The following is a 13,053-nucleotide window of genomic DNA, read 5'->3' as shown; positions in this document are numbered from 1 at the left end:
TAGATGGCCGCTTGCTAGTGTTTAAGACCCCAGACGCCAATCTCCAAAGTAGGTTGCAGAATGTTTTCTTAATAGATTTTATTATGCCAATTGACTTAGATGTCCCCTGAAACCATAGTCCCCAAACCGCTATGCTGGCCTTTGAAGCATTCAGTTTATTCAGGAAACTTCTTAGCTTTTGGTTTAGTCCTGTTGTGCTGACCTCTCCTGTACTGTATGTTGTCTTTCCCTTCATCTAAAATAGTTCTTATCTACTATCTAATTAGTGAAAACCCCACTCCCTCCCTCTCTCCCCACTCTCATAACAGTCAAAGAATATTTTCTTCTCTGTTTAAAATATTTCTCGAGTTCTTATAATAGTGGTCTCACACAACATTTGTCCTTTTGCAACTGACTGATTTCACTCAGCATAATGCCTTCCAGGTTCCTCCATGTTATGAAATATTTCATGGATTCATCATTGTTCTTTATCGATGCATAGTATTCCATTGTTCAATATACCATAATTTATTAATCTATTCATCCGTTGATGGGCACCTTGATTGCTTCCATCTTTTTGCTATTGTAAACAGTGCTGCAATGAACATGGGTGTGCCTACATCTGTTCGTGTAAAGGCTCTTATTTCTCTAGGATATATTCCAAGGAGTGGGATTGCTGGATAGTATGGTATTTCTATTTCTAGTTTTTTAAGGAAGCACCAAATCAATTTCCAAAGTGGTTGTAGCATTTTATATTCCCACCAGCAGTGTATAAGTGTTCCAGTCTCTCTACAACCTCTCCAACATTTATTATTTTGTGTTTTTTGGATTAATGCCAGCCTTCTTGGAGTGAGATGGAATCTCATTGTACTTTTGATTTGCATTTCTCTTTTTAGTGGCTAATGATCGTGAGCATTTCCTCATGTATTTGTTAGCTACCTGAATGTCTTCTTTAGTGAAGTGCCTGTTCATATCCTTTGCCCATTTTTTAATTGGGTTATTTGTCTTTTTGTAGTTGAGTTTTTGCAGTATCATGCCCTCCAGCTTTTAAGCATCAATTGGTATACTCCAATAAGAGAAAATAAAGCAAACAAAGCCCCATCCCACTAAAGTTAGAGAAACCAACTGGATCATAGACACTTTGTTCTGGTCCCAGGTTCCACTAATTTATTTTGTGACACTGAACAACCATCTTGACCTATCAGGCCTTTATCCATAAAATGAATTGGTTGACCTACCCTATTTAATGGGTTCTATGATAAAATATATATATATATTTTTTTTTATGATAAAAAATATATATATATATCTTTATGATGTATAATTTCCCACATTTTAACATTCTGGGATTGAGATGTGTTTTACAATTTATGGCATCCTACAATTACTGTTGGCCCAGAAGCAGTCAAGATACACTTGTCATTGCCTGCATATCCAAAAACATCAAAAGCACCAACTTCAAAACTAGCAGATTGTGTGTTGGGGATTAGGAAGAAAATCCCGGGTACAAATGTAGAAACTTTTAGAACCGAAGAGCCAAAACATCATGGTGAGGGAGTGGAGGAGGTGATGACTCAGATGTGTTTAGCAACACTCCCAAAAGAAGGTCCAGAATAAGCTGTTGTTTGTTGTTGTTGTGTGCCATTGAGTCGATTTTCAACTCATAGTAACCCCATGTGACAGAGTAGAACTACCCCATAGGGTTTTCTAGGTTGTGATCTTTATGGGACCAAATTGCCAGATCTCTCTCCCATGGAGCCGCTGTGTAGGTTTAAACTGCCAACCTTTCAGTTAGCAGTCCAGATTAGGGTAGTTCTACATAATTACAGAGCTGGCTTAAATGTTCAGCTCAACGGCTTTTAGTTTTTACAGTTTTTTTGTTTTTGTTTTTTTTAAAACACTATGGCACAGAGGGGATCTTACATGGGAAAAAAAAACAGACATTGATAAATTTGAGTCAAAAAGTGACTTCAGTTACACTCTGAACTTGAAGAAGTTTTAGAAATAGCAACTAATTTATTTCACCTACATTTTCCCTTTTTATCCCATTTATCACTAAGAGTAATATATGATTTTAAAAATCTATGTGCAGTGGTTAAGAGCCCAGGCTGATAACCAAGAGGTTAGCAGTTCAGATCCACCAGCTGCTCCTTGGAAATCCTGTGGGGCAGTTCTACTCTGTCCTATAGGGTGGCTATGAGTTGGAAACAACTCGGTGGCAATGGGTTTGGTTTTTTAGTTTATGTCTATTCATAACAGCTTTATTTGTAATACCCCAAAACATGAACTGGCCCTTAGTAGACTATTGCTCAGCAATAAAAAGGAATGCACTATAACATACAGAACAACATTGATGAACCTCAAATAATCATACTGTGTGAATGAAGTTAGACGAAAAAAGAATGTATATTGTATGATTTCACTTGTCTAAAATTCTAGACAAGGTAAAGTAATCTATATGAAAGAAAGCAAATCAATAGGTTCTTGGGGAGGGGGAGATTGGGGATTACAAAGGGGCAGGAGAAAACTTTGGGGGGTTACACATACGTGCACTACCTTGATTGTGGTGAGGGTTTCACAGGAATATGCATATGTCAAAATTTACAAAGTATACACTTTAAATATGTGCAATTTAAAAAGATTTCAAAACAATCTATACGTAAGTCTAAAATAGCTCTTTCAATAAATATATTTCTTAAAAATATATAAACACATTTTTAGAAAGCATTATGTCATAATTTAATTGATGACTTTTTCTTCTTAATTGTACATAAACCTTTGGTGTGCTTTACAATAGATGGCATCTCAGAGCTGACAATATTCTGTTCTTCTATTTCTATAACTAACTCCCAACTCATCTTCCTTTGAAATAGACTTCCCCTCTTGATCTTCCAGATCACACATACCATTAATCTACTTCCAAAACTCAGACCAACATTAGAGTCTTCCTCTTCATTCCACATCCAGGTGGTCAGCACCTCCTGCCTCTTCTTCTTGCATAGCACATTCACTGCATCTCTTCCTTTCACTCTTGTTTTAAACCCCACCCCTTTATGCCTGGACTACTCTAATTCCATCTTTAAAGGTTTCTCTTCTTCTGGCTGTTCTTCACTCTAAGCCACCCAGAGCACCGCAATCAGATCATCTTTCTTAACACTACTAATGAGCCACTTCCCTGGTTAAGAACTTATGATGGCTCCCTCTTGTCTACAGAATGAAATTCAGACTCAGCATCTAAAACTCCCATAATTTTGATTTAATCTACACTTCCTGTTTTTTCTCTCATGAGTTTCCAAGGGAGCCTTTGCTCCAGTCAAAATGGTCTATTCACTTTCTGGGGTAGGCAGAATAAAAGCCCTAATTCCCTAAAGATGTCCACATCCTAATCCCTGTAACCTGTGAATATGTTACTTTACACGACAAAGTGGAATTTACAGGCATGATTAAATTAAGGATCTTGAGATGGGGAGATTATCCTGGGTTATCTGGGTGGGCCAAATATAATCACAAGGGTCCTGAAACGATGGAAGAGGAGGACAGAAGAGTCAGAGAAGATGTGATGACAGCAGCAAAGGTCACAGTGATAGGATTTCTGGCTCTGAAGATGGAAGAAGGGACCAGAGCCAAGGAAGGCAGGTGGCTTCTGAAAGCTAGGACAGGGAAGGAAATGGATCTTTTCCTAGGGCCCCCAAAAGGAACGCAGCTCTGCAAACACCTTGATTTTAGGCCCCCTGAGATCCATTTTAGACTTCTAACCTCCAGAACTGTAAGATAATAAAGCGTGTTGTTTTAAGCCACCAAGTTTGTGCTGATTTGTTGTAGCAACAATAGGAAATTAATACCCTATCTTAGCCAAACACTTCCATTTTCCAAGATAACTCTTCTAGATCTCTTTGGTTGCCCCTCCAAATCCACTCTCCAACTTGCTATGTGCCCCCAGAAGGATGATCTAATTAAACTGCATCAATGGAGCCCCTTACTCTCAAGAGGATGATTTAGTTAGACTGCATCAGTGGGGTCCTTTGCTCTCAGGAGGATGATCTAGTTAGATTGCATCAATAAGGTCCCTTGCTCTCTGGAGGATGATCTAGTTAGACCGCATCAATGGGATTCCTTGCTCTCTGGCTTCTGTCTGGGCAGGCAACTGGAAGGCATGGGAGAGGGAGGTCAGATCTAGTAGCCATGTCTATCAGGCAGCCTTGTCTATATAGCTGCCTTCCCCTTCCCCCTTCGGACCTTGGGTAGTGATGGGTCCCTGTTGTGGCTAGTACCAGAATACTTACTGCATTGTTGGATTCCTTAAACCTTTCTCACATCTTTGTAAATAGCCCCTTTATTAAAAATTTCCCACAGTATTCAGTTTGAGTATATCCTGTGTTTCTCATTTGGACCTTGACAGATATAGTGATATTATTGGATGCCCTTCTCTATTCTCATGGCGTATTCCTGTGTTCCACTTTCGAGGTCTGACTTGGGTCCCAGCTGTGCAGACCACAGAATGTCAGAGCTGAGTGAGACTATACAAATCATTCAGTCCAGCAGCATAGTTCTTCTCCTAATTCTCTGACCACTCCTTGGTCTCTTGGCAATTCTTCTTCCTCTACCTTAAATGCTGGCATTCCTTCAGGTCCTGAGGACTGCTTTTCTCATATGACAAACTCTGCCTGGGTAAACTCATCTGCCTCCAAAATTTCAATTAAATCATACATAACCTGAAGACTCCAAAATCTGTATGTCTAGCCTAGACTTTGTTCCTGAGGGCTGTTGTTGTTAGCTGCCATCAAGTCGGCCCCTGACTCATGGTGACCGCATGCACAATGGGGACAGACCGTAGTGATCAGGGTTTTCATTGGCTGATTTTCAGAAGTAGATTTCCAGGCCTTTCTTCCCAGTCTTTCTTACTCTGGATGCTCTACTGAAACCTGTTTGGCATAGCAGCATACAAGGCCTCCAGTGACAGATGAGTGGTGGCTATGCATAAGGTACACTGACCTGGAATCAAACCCAGGTCTCCTGCATAGAAGGTGAGAATTCTACCATTGAACCACCACTGCTCTCTTCCTAAGAGCTAGACTCATATATTTCCATCTGCCTAACTAACATCTCTGCTTAAACTTAGCTGCCTCAAATACCTCAAATACGTCAAAAGTGCTCTCATCATCTTTCCTTCTGAACTGTCCCTTTTCTAGAAGTCTCAAATTCAGGAAGTTGCCAAAGAAACCAGGGAGCTATCCTTGACACCTTTTCTCCCTTGTTTCTTCCTCATTCATCAATGACCAAGTTCCAGTCTTCTATATGTGTGTCAAGAATCCACCCACTTTTCTTGCCTCCTTCAAATCCATTCTCCACACAACAGCCGAAGTGATCTTTTAAAAAAGCAACTCTGATCTAGTTACTCAAAATTCTCCACTAGTTTCCTATAGCCTTGAAGATAAAGTTCAGATTCACAGTCTAGTCTTTGTCCTCCTTGACAGCTTTATCCTGCACTATACTCCCCCTCTCCTCCTGTCTCCTGGACCACTTCCAACTCCTGGATCGTGCCTTAGGTTGTTCCCTCTGCTCAGGGCACTCTTATCCTCTCCTCATCTGGCTATCTGCTATACTACTCATCTTCCAGTCTCAATGTAAGCTTCATATCCTCATGGAGGCCATTTCAGACTCCCACAGCACACTTCTTGATCACAGCTCTCCCTGACTTTATTGTAACTACTTTTGTTTATTTCTGTCTTGGTTGCTAATGTCGGTATTATTCACTGTTACAATCCCGACTCACAGCACAGGTCTTGACCCAAAGTAGGCATCCAATAAATATGTGAGTAAAAAATGTTGAAGGAAATGAGCTCAGAGAGGTAAAGTACTCCAGTCTAGTCCTCCTCCCACAAAACTTTCTGAGACTACCTATGCCCACAGAAGTTGCTCCTCTCCCTAAATTTGTGCTGCCTATGTCACTAAACCATTAATGCCAAAGATGAAGAAATTGAAGATTTTTACCAACTTCTACAGTCTGAAATTGATCAAACATAGAATCATTGATAATTACCAGGCATTGGAATACAAAAGTTGGAAACCAGTAAGAAGGATTGGGAGTTGGAAAATATGGTCTTAGTGATAGAAACAACATGGGAGATCACAGGATAGAATTTTGCAAGACCAACAACTTCTTCATTGGAAATACATTTTTCCAACAACATAAATGGTGACTACACATGTGGACCATGCCAAATAGAATACACAGGAATCAAATTGTCTACATCTGTGGAAAGAGATAATGGAGAAGCTCAATATCATCAGTCAGAACAAGGCCAGGGGCTGACTGCAGAACAGACCATCAATTGCTAATATGCAAGTTCAAGTTGAAGCTGAAGAAAACTTAAAAAAAGCCCACAAGAGCCAAAGTATGACCTTGAGCATATCCCATCGGAATTTAGAGACCATTTCAAAAACAGATTTGACACACTGGACACTAATGACCAAATACCAGACGAGTTGTGGAATGACATCAAAGACATCATACATGAAGAAAGCAAAAGGTCATTAAAAAGACAGAAAAGAAAGGAAAAAAAAGACCAAAATAGATGTCAGAAGAGACTCTGAAACTTGTTCTTGAACATCAAGGAGCTAAATTGAACAGAAGAAATGATGAAGTAAAAGAGCTGAACAGAAGATTTCAAAGGGCAGCTCCAGAAGATAAAGTAAGATATTATAATGACGTGTGCAAAGACCTGGAATTAGAAAACCAAATGGAATGAACATGCTTGGCATTTCCCAAGCTGAAAGAACTGAAAACAAAATTCAAGCCTCAAGTTGCAATACTGAAGGATTCTATAGGCAAATAATTGAATGATGCAGGAACCATCAAAAGAAGATGGAAGGAATACACAGAGTAACTGTACCAAAAAGAATTGGTCAACATTCAACCATTTCAAGAGGTGGTATATGTTCAAAAACCAATGGTACTGAAGGAGGAAGTCCAAGCTACACTGAAGGTACTAATGAAAAACAAGGCTCCAGGAGTTGACGGAATACCAAGTGAGGTGTTTCAACAAATGGATGCAGGGCTGGAAGTGCTCACTCATCTATGCCAAGAAATATGGAACACAGGACCTGGATAAGAGACTGGAAGAGATCCATATTTGTGCCCATTTCAAAGAAAGGTGATCCAACAGAATATGAAAATGATCGAACAATATCATTAACATCACACACAAGTAAAATTTTGCCAAAGATCATCCAAAAGCAGTTGAGCAGTACATCAACAGAAAATCTCCGGAAATTCAAGGCAGATTCAGAATAGGATGTAGAATGAAGACTATTATTGCTAATGTCAGATGGATCATGGCTGAAAGCAGAGATTACCTGAAAGATGTTTACCTGTGTTTCACTGATTTTGTAAAAGCATTTGACTGTGTGGATCATAATAAATTATGGATAACATTGTGAAGAATGAGAATTCCAGAACACTTAATTGTGGTTACGAAGAATCTGTACATAGACCAAGAGGCAGTCATTCAAACAGAACAAGGTATATTACGTGCTTTAAAATCAGGAAGGTATGTGTCAGGGTTGTACCCTTTCACCATACTTACTGAATCTGTACACTAAGCAAATAATCTGAGAAGCTGGACTCTAAGAAGAAGAGGGCATCAGGACTGTAGAAAGACTCATTAACAACCTGTGATAAATGGATGACATGAACTTGCTTGCTGAAAGTGAAAAGGACTTGAAGTACTTACTGATGAGCATCAAAGACTACAGTCTTCAGTATGGATTACGCCTCAGCATAAAGAAAACAAAAATTCTCACAGATGGGTCAATAAGCAACATCATGATAAACGGAGAAAAGACTGAAGTTGTCAAGAATTTCATTGTACTTGGCTCTACAATCAGTGCCCATGGAATCAGCAGTCAAGAAATCAAATGAGAGAGGCAGGGCCAAGACGGCGGAGTAGTCAGACACTTCTGGTGATCCCTCTTACAACAAAGACCTGAAAAAAAAAAGTGAAACGATTATATTTATGACAAGCTAGGAGCCTTGAACATCAAAGGCAAAGTTAGAAAACGGACTGAGCAGCATAGGGAGGGAGAGACAGTTCAGAATCGGAGAGGAGTTGCTGGACCTGAATTGCTGGGAATCCTCACGCAATGTTCCCTGGAGTAACTGTGGCATGGCTGGTGGCAGTGTTCTGGGATGAGATTTCCTCAGGGAGAGACAGTGAGCCGCACAGCCCATTTACAGCTCTGGAACCAGAGAAGAACAGCGCACTCGGCAAAAGCTAAGTAATAGCATTGATTTTACTGTGCCCCCAGGCCCCAAGCTGTCTTGAGGGGCTGTCAATTTCCCTGGGCCCGAGATAGGCCCTGCTGCATGTTCTGAGCCACTCTCCTGACCTTGGAGAAGGAATAAATTCACAACTGGGGGAAAAGCTAATCTACCAGCTCCATTAAGCTGGGAAGCTCAGGACAGAAGTGGTTCCCGTCCAGACACAAATGGTACATGGACTTTGAACACCTTTCACCCCTGCATGGACATGTGTGCACTCGTTTCAGGAGAACAGGCCCTTGTTGACAGGCTGCAACTGTTCAGCTATGCAGTGCAGAGGTGGGTGTTTTATGTTTGACACTGCTTTGCCTATTAAAAAGGGTCTTCGCCTACTCACATCGGGGGCCTAAGGACTGGTGGCTCCACCCTCTTCACATAGCCACCCAGGAAAGTGGTCCAAGAGTAAGTGGTACCTCCCAGTCCTTACAAGCAAAAGCTTTGGGTGCCCATGGTCTGGCTGGAGAACCCACCCACCTACGTGCTCTAGGGAAAAGGGATGCACTATCCTCACAGACACTCAGGGGATGGTTGTCAGCCCGCTGCCTTGTTCAGAGCATGACCCCCGCCTGCAACCAGATACCTGTACCTACAGCAATCGCCCCTGACCAAGGCTGTAGGACAGAGCCTGTACCACACACTTGATAACCAACTACCTGGACACCTGAGTGGAATCCATACAAGAAAAGTAAATGGACTCCTAGGCTCAAATACCTGGTCACAGCACTAGCCATCTGGTGACAGGACATTAGAGCTTCAAAGGTGAAAATAATCAAGCTAGCACACTCAAGCAGCCTATTTGGGCATATCAAAACAAAACAAAGAAGCTAGGATATGGAAGCAAACATAAAATAAACTAATACAATAACTTACAGATGGCTTGGACACAAGAGTCAATATCAAATTACATAAAGAAGCAGACCATGATCACTTTAACAAGATCTCAAAACAAAGATTCAAGGAATCTTCCAGATGAAGGTGTCTTCCTGGAATTACCATACGCAGAATACAAAGGTTAACATACAGAACTGTTCAAGACATCAGGAACGAAATCAGGAAGGAGATCAGGCAAAATGCAGAACAAGCCAAGAAACACACAGATAAAGCAGTTGAAATTAAAAATGTTATTCAAGAACATAATGAAAAATTTAATAAGCTGCAGGAATTCATAGAGAGACAGCAATCAGAAATTCAGAAGATTAACAATAAAATTACAGAATTAGAAAACTCAACAGACAGAGGAACAGAATGGAGGAAGCAGAAGGGAGAATTAGTGAGACTGACTATAAAACACTAGGCACCAATATATTTGAAGAAAAATCAGATAAAACAATTAAAAAGAAGAAGAAGAAACCCTAAGAATCTATCAAGAGAAATAATCTACGAGTGACTGGAGTACCAGAACAGGGAGGGATAACAGAAAATACAGGGAGAATTGTTGAAGATTTGTTGGCAGAAAATTTCCCTGATATCGTGAAAGATGAGAAGATACATATCCAAGATGCTCATTGAACTTCACATAAGGTAGAAACCAAAAGAAAGTCACCAAGACATACTATAGTCAAACTTGCCAAAACCAAAGATGAAGAGAGAATTTTAAGAGTGGCTAGGGATAAATGAAAAGTCACCTACAAAAGAGAGTCAATAAGAATAAGCTTGGACTACTTGGAGAAATCATGCAGGCAAAAAGGCAATGGTATGACTTATATAAAGCATTGAAGGAAAAAAATTGCCAGCCAAGAACCATATACCCAGCAAAACTGTCTCTCAAATATGAAGGCGAAATTAGGACATTTCCAGATAAAAAGAAGTTTAGGGAATACGTAAAAAAAAAACAAAAAACAAAACTACAAGAAATACAAAAGGGAATTCTCTGGTTAGAAAATCAATATCAGATATCAACCCAAGACTAGAACACAGGACACAGCAACCAGATGTCAACCCAGATAGGGAAATCACAAAAGTAAATCAAGGTTAAAAAACAAAAAACACTCAAAACAGGGAAACAGTGATGTCATTATGTAAAAGAAGACAATATCAAAACAATAAAGAGGGACTAAGAAATGCAGTCATAGATCTTTCATATGGAGAGGAAGTCAAGGCAATACAAAGAAATCAAAGTTAGTTTTAAACTTAGAAAAATACAGGCAAAAGGTAACCACAAAGGACAGTAACAATCATGCTTATCAAAATAAAATACAAGAAAAAAAAAACACCAGACTCAGCAGAAACGAAATCAACAACGATGAATAAAAGAAAAAGCAATATACAAAAATAAACTATTCAGCACAAAAAACTAAGTGCGAAAAAGCAACTGTCAACAACACAAAAAAAAGACATCAAAATGACAGAACTAAACTCACACCCACTAAAACCCACTGCCATCGAGTTGATTCTGACCCCTAGTGACCCTACAGGACAGAGTAGAGCTGCCTAATAGAGTTTCCAAGGAGCGCCCAGCGGATTCTAACTGCCGACCTCTTGGTTAGCAGCCGTAGCAGTTAACCACTATGCCACCAGGGTTTCTACTACCCATAATTACGCTGAATGTAAATGGACTAAAACCCAACCCCACTATTGACTGCTGTTGAGTTTTTATGAGTTGAAATGGACTAAATGCACCAATAAAGAGACAAAGAGTGGTAGAATGAATAAAAAACATGATCTGTCTATATGCTGTCTACTAGAGACGCACCTTAGACTTAGAGAAACAAAATACATCGAGCAAACAACAATTAAAACAGAGCAGGAGTGGCAATATTAATTTCAACAAAATAGACTTTAAAGTTAAATCCAGGCAGGGCCAAGATGGTGGAATAGACAGATGCTTCTGGAAAGCCCTCTTAGAACAAAGACCGGAAAAAATAAGTAAAATGATTATATTTATGACAAGCTAGGAGCCCTGAACATCAAAGGCAAAGTTAGAAAATGGACTGAGGGGCGGGGGAGGAAGAGAAGGTTCAGAAGCGGAGAGGTGTTACTGGACCTGAATTGCCAGTATCCCTCAGGCACCATTCCCAGGAACGTGTGGTGGGCTGGTGGTAGCGTTTGGCTGCGGTTTCCTTGGGGAGAAGCAGCCAGTCACACAGCCTACTAACATCTCTGGAACCAGAGAAGAACAGTGCTCTCGGCAAGAGCTAAGTACCTGATTATGCTTCATTGTGCCCCCCGCCCCCAAACCGGCTTCAGTGGCTGTTGATTTCCCTGGGCCTGAGATAGGCCCTGTTGAGCACCTAGAGCTATCTTCCCGGCCTTGGAAAAGGAATAAATTCGCAATTGGGGTAAAAGATAACTTGCCAGCTCAACTAACTGGAGGAGCTCAGGTCAGAAGTGGCTCCTGTCCAGGAATAAATGGTCCATGGACTTTGAGTACCTTTCCCCCCTGCGTGGACCTTCGTGGGCCTATTTCAGGAGAATAGGCCCATGTTGGCAGACTACAACTGTTACAGCTGTGCAGGGGAGAGGTGGGTGTTTGATGTTTGACACTGCTTTGCTTATTAAACAGGGTCATCACTTACCCACATCAGGGGCCTAAGAACTAGTGGCTCCACTCAGGTCACCCAGCCACCCACAACAGGGGTCCAAGATTAATTGGCACCTCCCAGTCCTTATACCCCAAAACTTTGGGTGCCCATTGTCTGTCTGCAGAACGCAGCCACCTGTATGCTTAGGGAACAGGGACGTGCTTTCCTCAGAGACACTTGGGGGACAATTCTCAGCCCCCTGCTTTGTTCAGAGTGTGACCCCCTGCTGCAACCAGATACTGGAACCTACACCAATCACCCCTGCACCTCTAAGACTGTAGGACAGAGCCTGTACCACACACTTGATGACAAGCTACCTGGACACATGAGCTGAATTCATACAAGAAAAGTAAATGGACTCCTAGACTGATATACCTGATAACAGCTCTAGCCATCTGATGGCAGGACTTCAGCACTTCAAAGGTGAAAATAATCAAGCTAGCTCACTCAGCGCCCATTTGGGCATATCAAAACAAAATGAAGCAAGAAGCTAGGATACAGTAAACAAACATAAAATAAATGAATACGGTAACTTATAGATGGCTCGGAGACAACAGTCAATATCAAATCACATAGAGACAGACCATGATCACTTTAACAAGCTCTCAGAACAAAGAATCAAGGGATCTTCTAGATGAAAGTGCCTTCCTGGAATTACTGGATGCAGAATACCAAAGATTAATATACAGAACCCTTCAAGACATCAGGAAGGAATTCAAGCAATATGCAGAACAAGCCAAGGAACACACAGATAAAGCAGTTGAAGAATTTAAAAAGATTAATCAGGAACATAATGAAAAATGTAATAAGCTGGAAGAATCCACAGGCAGCAATCGGAAATTTAGAAGATTAACAATAAAATTACGGAATTAGACAACTAAATAGAAAGTTAGAGGAGCAGAATTGAGCAAGTGGAAGGCAGAATTGGTGAACTTGAAGATGAAGCACTTGGCACCAACATATTTGAAGAAAAATCCGATAAAAGAATTTAAAATAATGAAGAAACCTTAAGAATCATGTGGGACTCTATCAAAAGAAATAACCGACAAGTGATTGGAGTACCAGAACAGGGAAGGATAACAGAAAATACAGAGAGAATTGTTGGCAAAAAACTTCCCTGATCTCGTAAAAGATGAGAAGATATCTATCCAAAATGCTCATCGAACTCCACATAAGGTAGATTATAAAGAAAGTCACCAAGACATATTATACTCAAATTTGCCAAAACAAAGA

The 13,053-nt window shown here is 40.5% G+C and overlaps 1 protein-coding gene across 9 annotated transcripts in view; it reads right to left on the bottom strand.

Annotated features, from left to right (window-relative positions):
• TMOD2 (tropomodulin 2) overlaps positions 1 to 13,053 on the bottom strand; it is a 91,090-nt gene that overhangs the window by 58,664 nt on the left and 19,373 nt on the right. For 2 of the 9 annotated variants that reach the window (XM_049904840.1, XM_049904833.1), the window contains exon 1: positions 7,713 to 9,164. The exons of 5 other annotated variants lie outside the window; for them this stretch is intronic. The gene's annotated coding sequence lies outside the window, so the exon portion shown is untranslated. Of the gene's footprint in view, positions 1 to 7,712; positions 9,166 to 13,053 lie in introns of those variants that run through there. 2 more of the 9 variants (XM_049904836.1, XM_049904839.1) reach the window with 2 other exon arrangements.

The sequence above is a fragment of the Elephas maximus genome, chromosome 12 (genome assembly GCF_024166365.1).
Source record: "Elephas maximus indicus isolate mEleMax1 chromosome 12, mEleMax1 primary haplotype, whole genome shotgun sequence".
NCBI classification, from domain to species: Eukaryota; Metazoa; Chordata; class Mammalia; order Proboscidea; family Elephantidae; genus Elephas; species Elephas maximus.
The sequence above is the reverse complement of the archived record's forward strand: the minus strand, read 5'-3'. Positions and strand labels throughout refer to the sequence as shown.